At 32.2% G+C, this 12,011-nt stretch overlaps 1 long non-coding RNA gene across 1 annotated transcript; it reads right to left on the bottom strand.

Moving 5' to 3' along the window:
• Window positions 1-8,907: 8,907 nt before the first annotated feature.
• LOC112941266 (uncharacterized) lies at window positions 8,908-10,879 on the bottom strand. Its single transcript, XR_003246352.2, has 2 exons — window positions 10,613-10,879; window positions 8,908-9,116 (listed from the first exon to the last, which is right to left on the bottom strand). It is a non-coding gene; the product is annotated as an uncharacterized lncRNA (long non-coding RNA).
• Between the last annotated feature and the right edge of the window lie 1,132 nt (window positions 10,880-12,011).

The following is a 12,011-nucleotide window of genomic DNA, read 5'->3' as shown; positions in this document are numbered from 1 at the left end:
GAAAGAGTGAAATTTTTCCTAAAGTCTTATAGCCTCTCAAGGAAAAGTAAAGGCGTCCCCCTACCGTTCCTTAAGACTCTACTAGACCTGTTCTTGTGTGATGAGACCAACGAACCTAATGCTCTTTTACCAAGTTTGTCACGACCCAAATCCGGGCCGCGACTGGCAACCACACTTACCCTCCTATGTGAGCGAACCAACCAATCTAAACCTTAACATTTCAATATAATATCAACAGAAAGTAATGCGGAAGACTTAAACTCATAAGTAAAAATAAATAATCAACTTCTATAACTCAAAAACTTATCATTATCCCCAGAATCTGGAAGTCATCATCACAAGAACATCTACTTTAAACTACTAATTCTAAGAGTTTCTAAGAAGCTAAAAATACATAAGAAGCTAGTCCATGCCGGAAGTTCAAGGCATGAAGACATGAAGGAGAAGATCCAGTCCAAGCTAGAAGCGTTAGCTCACCCTGACGATCCGGTGTGACGAAGACTGGCTTGAGTTACTGTTGAGTCGAAGATGACGGCACGTTTGCTACACTCCACAAATAACAAGAAGAAAGACATAAAAGTAGGGGTCAGTACAACCCACGGGTACTGAGTAGATATCATCGGTCAACTAAAAATAGAGAACAGTATATATCAAGTAATATCATAAATCAACTATAAAACTCAACATGTAGCAACAACAAGTACTATAATCATCAGTAAGTACCATCAAGTTCATCCATGAGGGCTCAAGCCTCAACACCATACTCATTTGGGAATTACGTTTTATTAAATTGAGTATATTATCATCTTCCAAGATTCATTATCTTTCTTCCTCTTGTGTCGGTACGTGACACTCCGATCCCCTACTGCTATGTGTAAGTACGTGACACTCTGATCCCCTAATTCTATGTGTCGGAACGTGACACTCCGATCCCCTACATGTGTCGGTACGTGACACTCCGATCCCCTACATGTGTCGGAACGTGACACTCCGATCCACTAAATCTAAGTGTCGGAACGTGACACTCCGATCCACTAAATCTATGTGTCGGAACGTGACACTCCGATCCACTAATATCATTCTGTAAATCATCAAGCCTTCTCTATACCAAGGCATCCTCAATCCCATTACTTTAATTCATCAAGCCTTCTTCTATACCAAGGCATCATCATTAATAATGTATATTAAAGTTTCTTTTCAAGATTTGGGATTCAATATTTTTGATCATGCTTATCTTATCACAATCACATAATCATATTCATGCAAACATACAATTAAGCATATAGTAGGGTTTACAATACTACCAATACATATCATTCTCTATTAAGAGTTTACTATGAAAGCATAAAAATCATAACCTACCTCCACCGAAGATTAGAAATCAAGCAAGCAAGTTCCCAAAGCTTTGTTCTTCTTCTCGTTTCTCCTCTTTCCCGTTCGTTTCTCCCTCTCTTTCTGTTCTTTTCTTCTTTTTCTTATTCAACCCTCTTTCTTTTACCCTAATTAGTATATAATTAAGAATAGAAGGTGGCAATAATACCCCGCTAATTAACCTAGGGTTACCTCTTTTAACCCTCAAGAATTTGAGTTATTAATATAAACCCACGAAGTCTATAATTAAGGAAAGAATAGTCCAAAAACGTCCCTTAAAACTTCACCAGAAATCCAACTCTGCCTGGGATTTGCGCAACCTGTGACGGGTCGTCGTGCCTGCGACGGTCCGTCCAGCAGGTTGTCGCAGAGTTCAGAGACCCAAATTTCCACCAAGGGTCTGTGACGGTCCGTCCTGCCATTCCGTCACAAAATTCAGAGAGTTGATTTTCAGTACCCAATTTCAGATTTTCTAAGTATTTTGGGACGAGACCCCCTTGACGGTCCGTCGTGCCCATGACGTTCCGTCGTGGGGTCCGTCGCTTCTTCCAGTTTTTACAGAATTGAAGTCTGTTGCTTAAAACGACTAAACGGGTCATTACACGGATGAATTGAAAATAAATATTGAGACTATAAATCACCAACCAAAAGGCGTTATAAATATTTATCTAAATAGGTTACCCATTGTTTCCTTTTGTTTGTTGCACACAAACATGGACATGCTGAAGAAATCACATGTAAAAGTAAACTGTAAATGTACTAAGATAAAGATTAGTTGGCATGACCATTTGACCATTCTAGTTTAAATGTGATGCAAATGTAATTTAGAATTCATGTGGATTATATGATGAAGAAATAAAAGATTCTTCAAGAATTCTCTTCTGTTACTTGTTCTCTTGATAAAACGATCACTATACCAGCTAAGGTTGGGATTGTAATTCCTAAATTTTTTGAAACATATAAAAAAGGTGAATATGGGCCCGTTCACCTATCATGTGGATCATTTGTAACTATACGATCAATGCATCTATGCGATGGTCACATGTGTTTTGTTGTCAACTTACAAATTGATTTTTGTAAGGTTGTTTGCTCGAATTGTTAAATTAAGAGCACAGTTCCAAACTATGAAATTATTTTGATAATGCTGGTTGATTTAGCAGAAATTTTTATGCCTCCTATTATAGATAAATCACGGTTATGAGAATAAAACTCTCAAATAAAATTTGATATGAGATAATTTTATTTAACATGTAGCAATACATGTATGCATCAAGTCAACAAAGTTTCCCTATTAAAATTGGTTCAGGGTCAGGATTCAAATAATTTTCATCTAAATGTTGAATGTGCGGTTATGATTTTAATTGTTCCACCATGCACAAAGATGAATTCCCAAATAAGGTTGGGATGAATGTTAGATTTTCTAACATTAGAGGGAGAGATGATTGACAGTTGAAAAATTATTTGTGTGTTTAATTATGAATTATTAAGATCCTCATTAAATAAATATGTGAACTTAAAGTTCAAGGGATAATTCATTTGCATAATGTTGAAAATCAATTGCTAGATAAATATACTGACCCTATGATATAATTCAGCTACAAATACTCCAATATGAAGTCCTTGAAGGACGGAGTCTATAATATGCCGAAAGCGTAAGACCAATCGATTCCAAATATAAAATTCCTTGAAAAAGGAAGGAGCAGATGATCAATATGGTCATGATAATGAGACAAGTGCTATAAAAGATCACATAGACATAACACTTCATAAAACCTCGAAAAAGGTTCAGCTACCTAAAAAATGAAGAGATCTCGATAAGTTATTTCATATTAGAATTGATATCAAATAACCGCGACGGTATCTTTGATATGAGGTAGAGCTCAATGATATAAATTGTGACGAGGATCTTTAATTCAAATATGTCATATAGTGTGGACAGATAAATGATTGATCAAGTAAAATGCATAATTCAAGCATATTGTTTCACTTAGAGAAGTGATGTTTTGAACTGATAGTCCATAAATCAAGGTATAATGTCAGTGGGGTACAATAAATTATTATGTGATGGTATAATCGTAATATATCAAGTACAACTTGTGCCTTGGGGCATAAAGGTTTGTCGCAAAATTTCTAACATTATTGGAGATGTGTTTTCCCGTGGTGGATGCAATGAGGTTTGTTTTGATTTGACAACATATGAAAAACTTGAATGCATATAATGAATAATTATATTGTCTAGCTAGACAATAATGAAGGTTGTATAAAAATCCTTGAATTAATCGAGGTGTCTGAAGCATATAAGAGTTTGAAAGAAACTTTTCAATAAATCTTCAAGAATCCTTATATGGATTGAAATAGTCAAGGAAGAAAAGGGTACAAAAGAATGACCTTAATTTTCCTTGTATTTTTATGAAACCGTCTTGGTAAGACAAATTTTTTTTTTGACCTACAGATTTATAATTTGAAAAATGAAATATTTGTCTATCAGTGCACATTCACAGAAAAGTGTTGATGCAATTTTAAATTGATTATTCACATTCATTGATTACCCCAATGATTATGAGATTGGTTGATGTATATAAAGATTCACTTTGATCTCAAAAAGAAGGATGAAGAGCTTCATGGTGATGAAACTTCATATCTTAGTGCAATCAGGCCACTAATGCATTATGCTAACAATACTCTATCAGATATTTATTTTGCAGTAAATTTACTGGCAAGATTCATTTCCTCCCCAACATAGGAATATAGAAATAGGTCTAAACACATACTTGAATACATTAGAATGACTATAGACATGGGTTTATTCTATTTCGAAGAATTCAAGTCAAAGCTGACTGGTTACGTTGATGCAGAATATTTATCTGATTCACGTAAAGCTCGATCTCGAACACACTAATTGTTTACATGTGGGGCACAATGATATCTTGGCGATCAATGAAGCAAATGTTGGTTGAGATCAACGACACATCATATTCAGAAAAATGTGTGATTTTTCTTTGAAAAAGAACTATCAACCACACTGTACGAAGATAATCATTTACAAATGAATGTGTCCACAAGATGATTGTTGTTGTGAACAAGTTGAATAAGCAATTTGCTTGTAATTACGAAGTCATGACGAATAGAATGTATTGAAGATGTATTCAGCTAAGTTCAAAGCCTCGTCATATCCATGAAAATTATATAACTATATATACGAGTGGGTTCAACCATGCAACATCTTCGAGAATGTGATTTGATCACAAAAACACTATCAACATTTGAGAAGTTGATATTGGATCACATCATCACAAGAAATTAAAGTAATGTGTTGATCAAGGGGAGTACGATACGCGTTGAATTTTTTTTCTTTGACCAAGGTTTAGTCCAACTGAATTTTCCTGGCAAGGTTTTTAATGAGACAACAAATAGTGCAATCAAAAGATATGTGTACTCTTTTTCCTTCACTAGAATTTTTTCCCACATGTTTATTCCTAGTAAGGTTTTAACGAGACATATAACCTATGGACATCCAAGGGGGAGTGTTATAAATTCATTAAACTAAGTGGATGATCCATTTATTCATGAACTTATCCTTTTCCAGGATGATTATGTATTCCCAAGATTTATCCTTATCTTGGATATGTATATTTCCAAGGTAACATGAATCTTTATGGGATCATGATGTATCTATTAATTTGGCATTCATCAAAGTGACTTTTGAGATGATTTGTCTACTTGTAAATAGAGATATTCAATGTATGATACACTAGAATAGGAAGAAAATCCTCTTTTTCTATCGACTTCTCTTGCCTTTTTCTCTTTATGATTATATTCTTACGATCTTGATTTTATAACAAATATCACTTATATATTATTTTTCAAATATTTTTTTTTAATTTTCACGTGTTATTTTTAATATATTAAAAAAAGATAATAATATGTTTCCATTATTTTTCCTCACTATCAAATACTTATTTTTAGATCATTTTTCAAAACATCATTTGATATTGGAAGTTTGATAAAATATTTATATCATTAATTATTTTTTTAATAGGTGTGTGAGGTCAAATTGAATCAAGTAAAAGTGAATGTAAAGAATAATTAATTATCTATATTTTCAAGAGTTTTTTATATTATAATTTCTATTATTTTCTTTTTGTCCCCCGGATATATCTAACTCTTTGTATATAAATATGGAATATAACTGCAACGAGAATTAGGAGCACATCACGGTTTCTCAAAAACATTTAGAAACATGAATGTTTTCTTTCCCCCATTTTTCTAACATCGTAAATCTTTTTTTAATATATATATATATATATATATATATATATATATATATATATATATATATATATATATATATATATATATATATATATATATATATATATATAATTTTTAGGAAAAATTACGAGGTGAAGTAAACTGATATTATTTAATTACTGATCATAGTTCTCACTTTTTATAATTATCTCTCGCGACTAACACTAACTATTAATTACATTGGCCGATTCAAATTGTATAATTAGTCACATTTGTATAAGTCGCTACATTTGTATAATTCGCAACTAACAATTGTTCTTTTGATTTATATTTGTATACACTGGTTTATATTTGTATATGACGGTATTGATTTCCTTTATTTTTTCAGTTTTTTTCACCATATACATTCAATCTTTTTGTGTATAACCTTTTAAAGTTTGTATTAACGTGTAGTTTTTGGATTTTGTATAATGTAATTTGTGTAATATATGTTGTATAGTTGTTTTAAGTTCATATGTTTATGTTTGTGTTAATTTTTATTTCAAGTTTTATCATATTTGTAAAAATTCAAACTTTAGATTACTCAATTATACAAAAACAAGAGAATTATACAAACGTAGCCGCGAATTATAGAAATGAGATGTGAATTATACAAATTATTGCCTTCTCTCGCTCGTCTCTCTCTCTTCCCTCTCCCAATCTCGCTTTTCATATATACAAATGCATATGTATAATATACAATTGTCTAACCGATATAAATATACAATTCACTTCTCTTCCACTCTCTGCCCCCTCTAGCTCACCTCTCTCATCTCTTTCCCAATCTCACTCACCTCTCTCCTCTCTCTTCCAATCTCTCTCAACTCTCTCCCCCCTCTCACAGTCTTGCTTGCCATAAATACAAATACATATGTATAATATACAATTATCTAACCGACATACAAGCACAATTCATCTCTTTCCTACTCTCTTCCTCTCTCAATCTCCTCTGTCCTCCCTATAACATATAGCTACAAATTGCAATTATCAAACTATAATTATGGAGGATAATTAGACAACTTTTAAGTGGTTATATGTGAAAGTTCCTTCCATTTTGATTTTATATATACACTTTATAAGATACATAAACTTTTAATTATATATTTATAATTTTTATCAAATACATATTTTAAGTATCATCTCTTCCTCTCCCCTTTCGAGACTGTCATTACCGACAAAAACTCCTTCTAACGAGCAATAATTATAAGTGAAGTTATTTCTCATCTACCAAATATTGTTGATATTAAAGTTTTCCCTTTCTAAATCTAGGACTACTTGAAGTGTGAACAGAAGAGGAAAAAAGTAATAAAAAAATTTAATTTTTTTTATTATTATATTGTAATTTAAAAATTAATTTTTATGCCTATATTGTAATTTTGTTTTGGTATTTATAAAAAAATGGTCCATCTACAGACTACAATATATTTTAGAAGAAAATCAATAAAAAAAATAATTTAATCATCAAAATAATAAATCTGAATTTGTTGTTGAACAAAAAAAAGTCAAAAAAATAATAACATGTGTGAAAAGGATCAAATATACACCTACATGAATTCTTTTACTAATAAGAAATTTGTAAAATAAAAAGTTGTCGCAGGTATGTTAGGTCTCTTTTATCGCTATGAGGTAGTAGTCTACATACACTTTATTTCTCCCTAAACCCCACTAATTAAGTATGTTGTTGTTGAAAATTTCAAATAAATACTAAATCAATCTATTATTATGTCAGTAAAATATTTTATATTTTGATAGATGTTGGTAATAATTAATGATGATGATTGTTTGTGTCGATTTAGGTTGGTATTAGCCGATGGTGATGGTTGTGGCTAGTTTTTATTGTATAGTGTTTGGCAGTAGTGTTAACCTCGGTTGTTAATGGTGACAACTGATAATTATGGTTATAGTGATAATGATATTTAATGAATGTGATGAATGAAGTTGACAATTAGTGATATATAATGCCGACTAATCGTATACTTATCAATAGTGATTATGGATATAATAGTGACTGGTTGTTACTGATGACGATGATTGATTTTTGTGATTGGTGGTAAGGAGGATTGTTGTTGATGGTGGCCAGTTGTGGCTAGATTGGTGGTTGTAAGTGGCTAAGTTTATATTAATTTTCTTGTTTGTTGCTTTTTACTTATAGAATATTAGTCGCTATAGATTATTCCCTCATAATTTTGGTATAAATATGAAACCACATTTCACCAATTCATTCACAAAATGAAATATACCTTTTACTTCTACTGGTTTTGTTCCCCTTAAGGTGGTCATAGCCAATGAGTTATCTCATCCCTTTCAACTCCCAATCTTTGGCCTTGAAGAATCAACCAGCAACCAAGTACAATGTGGAAACACAACATTATATTGTGCTCCTGTACAATGTCAAAATCAATTTGGTGCGCACGAACAGCTAATGGTAGATCATATTCTACCGGAGAGTGTTGTGGTTTAGATGGTTGGTGTCGGACCACACCAAAATATTGTGCTCCTAGAAACTCATAAACCCAATGTTAAACACCATCTTCATTATTGGTGGGTCTATACATATTTTTAATTCTTGTTTCTATGGTTTTGCTAAATCTCCCATGTTTTCTAGTTAAAGTTGGATTAAATTTTGTTTATAGCATTGTGCTACTGTGTGTTAATTTCATCTTCAATGTTGTATTTTATCTTTGTTTTATCTGAAATCGGAAAAATATTTATTTTTCTTTTGTAAGTTTTCGACTTTAGAGAGTCGCCACTTAATTTTTAAGAGAAATTATGAAAACTATTATTTTCAAAAAACTTAACAGAGAAAATCATTTTGAAAACATTTACAGGGGTTCGGGGATTCATATTATATTTTACGAAGATGTTTAAAGCACCTAAAATACCCGTTAAATACTGTTTTCCAGCAACTAACAAAGTTTGCTAAAAACTAGATTTGACTTGAAAAATATTTGGAATAGTAAAGAGTTAAATTACTAACTTATTATCTAAGTGAATTATTAGCAAAATTTATTGGTTTTAAGTTGATAAAACATTTAAGATATTTGCGGGGAATAGGAGTTTTTTTAACTTCAAACTAACAACAAATAAAACTGATAAACGCATAAAGTAAAAGAAGGAAAAAGGGAGGAGAGAGAGAGAGAGAGAGAGAGATTTGAGTCCAAATCCGGGTTCTGTTCGCCTTGACCGGAATTTTGGACCCACCTATTTCGGGATTTTGACCCATTCGACTTTCTTTCGTACCTGTCCTAGTCTAAACAAATAATACTATAAAACGATAAGTCCTTAGGCCTGTTACATAATGAAAAATAGATAACATGAAAAATAAAAGGGGTGGGGGCTTCTAATCCAACTTCTTCGACTTTCTTCAATTCTTTAAACTTCTGGACCTGTACACCATTCTCCTATTGATAATAAGGCTAACTTGATGCGGCTCAAGGATATGCGAGAGTGGAGTCCTTGCAAGTCGTTCAAAGGCGTTTATGCAAGAAAAATAAAACAATAAAGTTTAGAATGACTAATCAATGAACCCGATAAAGTAACCGAATACCCTTTAAACACAAAAGGTGAAAATAGATTTAGAGAAAGTTGTGGAGATAATATTGTAAGATGTCACATGATGGTGATACATAAAAAAGGAGACAAACAAACTACCGCTCATATTTGTAAAAATAAAATTATTGCCGGAAGACAAACTTTAGCATACTTCAAAGAGTAAACTATATGAGAATGCATTTTTATTAAATGTACCCAAATGCCTCTTAACAAAAAAAACTTCTTGACACAAAAACATGCAAAGGACACATATGTTTAAAGGAGAGAATCACCATAAACACAAAACTAATTAGATCAAGCCATTCCACAACTTCAGACAAATAAAGACTAACTATTATATCAATTATTTAAAGTCAAAGTTCTGTTAACTTAAGTCAAGAATGGGATATTAAAGAATTATTTAGCATGATACGGGAACGAGAGAGAACGTCAACTTAAACTGATATTTTATCCTATTAATATCATAAATAGTGAATGTCTCTAGTTAAGAAAGATAATAAACAAAGAAAAGAGAAGGAACAAAGCTTAGATTAGCCATTTATTAATCTAATTCATACTTGGAACTTCAATAATCTAGACGAAACTTCAAATACAAAGTTGGGTACATGATGACAACGGTATAGTAAGGGACACAATGAAGACATTCGACACATGATGCAACAGTCAATCCAAACTAGAGGTGGTTCATTCCCTAAAACACTATAAAATATTATTAATCCTCATTATGGACAAATATCATGTTAAACCCATTTTCCAATAGTGCAGAAAAGGACAAATTCAAATAGCTAAATTAATAACATACTTTTATAAACTATAATCCTAAAAGAGAGAAGCGAAATTGGTCGAAGCTTATACATCAAGCTAATTTAAATCAAGATTCCCTATAGTCTAACAATAAACAAACAGGAAAACTATTTTTAATCTTAAGAAAAAAAACATAAACAGACTCGATCAAACTAAACCCAGAAATATCCAATACGGAAAGCAAGATCACATATTCAAAGCAAATATGTGCCAAACCATACCCCAAGAATGCCATGATGATCTCTTGGATACCCTTAAGATATATAATATCTAATGAAAGTTACTCAAAAATGAATATTAAATAGTAATGTGAAGACTAACGAATAAGTAATAAGATCTTTCTTGGCAAGTATGACAACCAAGAATTTAAGAAGGATACAAACAGCCATACAAACCCAAATGAACGTTAAAAATCCATGAAAATAAACAAAGAAAGAGGAACTCACATGGATTTTTAGACAGATTCCATCACTCATTAACAACTAACAGTGAGTCAAAGATATTCCGAATGCAAACATATGAAATATTCACATAGATAAGGTTCAAATGAATACGCACTCAGACTAACAGGTATTCAAAATGAAATGAGTAATACCTTTCGAGGTGAAGCAAAACAGGGACGAAAACGATCATGAAAGAGCACTGACTTCCGCACTCGAAGAACGACATCGAAGACTTTGGAGGAACAGAACAAATTTAAAGGAGAGCCATGGAGGAATCAAATGTCCTAAAAAACGAAAATCGTTTTACGCGTATTTCTTCTATGTTTTTCTTTTGACTTTCCTCACTAATGATTTGTGTTGAAATTTGGGAAATAGGGAGTAGGCTGGACATTTTAGGGGATTAGGTTAAAGAAAATGGAATTTGGGTTAGGCAGGTATATTAACGGGCTGGGAATATTGATGGTGTGAGCTGCAGAGAATAATAAAAGGGCCGAATTGATTTTGTCCAAATGAATTAAAGTATTAAGGAAATTAGACAAAAGAGATTAATATCAATTATCTAAACAAAATTCTTAATTTTAGCGAAATAAAATAATTGACGTAATCATAAAAATTAAAAAAAATAAACTATTACGTAACTAATTAGTAAAATATTTTAAATTTTTTTGAGACGATTTCCACATATTCGGAAAAAAGTGAGTTTGTATGTATATGTATACATGTAAATATTTGAATTTTTGTGAAATATTGGTTTTTTTAAATCACTTGGAATTTAAGAAGCTCGTGAATTAATTGCTATCGGGGGAGTGTCAAAATTAGGTGTCAACAATTGTCCCTCATTTTACTTGGATTGATGCAAGAAATTTGAGAAAAATTAAAATTGACCTAACCAATTTTGTCCAACCACACATTCATTTTTTAAGAAAAGGACTCGGCAAGTACTTTAGAAATTATGGCCGAACCCCAAAAATGGAATTCCTACATATCTTAGGCTATATGAGAATTCAGGCCATTTGTAGTTCGATATGCTTGATTTAACGCACGATTTTTAAGTAAATCAACAGCCAAATCGATATCGAATTATGAATGGACCGAAATGCTCGGGAATAGGATTTAAGAGAGAATATTGTAATACAGCCGAGTTATCAACGTTGAGCCTTCCTACATGTCCTTAAACTAGGAATCAACATGATGTAGTTCGACTCGATCGTAGAAAAGAAAATGTATTATGCTAGATAACCTTTGGCTTCGGACAAGTGACAAATCAAAAGAGTATGAAAAGGAGGCTTGTAACCTCTTAGCCATGAATGTGGTGCACTTCACACCCATAATTAAGAACTTACACGGACATAATTTCCAAAACCCTTGACACATTGTTACTTAGATTGGAATGCTGCTCCCGGTGTATAGAAATTTCGGATTTAAAATCGAAACTGACAAAATCCAAAAGAAAAACCCGCATGCCTTCTGATAAGGGTGTGGTTTGATTTTGGTGGTAGTCACTCCTCTGCTCGCGTCCAAAGAGTTTGGCACTCCTCTTTGGACTACGTC

This window comes from Solanum lycopersicum, chromosome 4, assembly GCF_036512215.1.
Source record: "Solanum lycopersicum chromosome 4, SLM_r2.1".
NCBI classification, from domain to species: Eukaryota; Viridiplantae; Streptophyta; class Magnoliopsida; order Solanales; family Solanaceae; genus Solanum; species Solanum lycopersicum.
The sequence above is the reverse complement of the archived record's forward strand: the minus strand, read 5'-3'. Positions and strand labels throughout refer to the sequence as shown.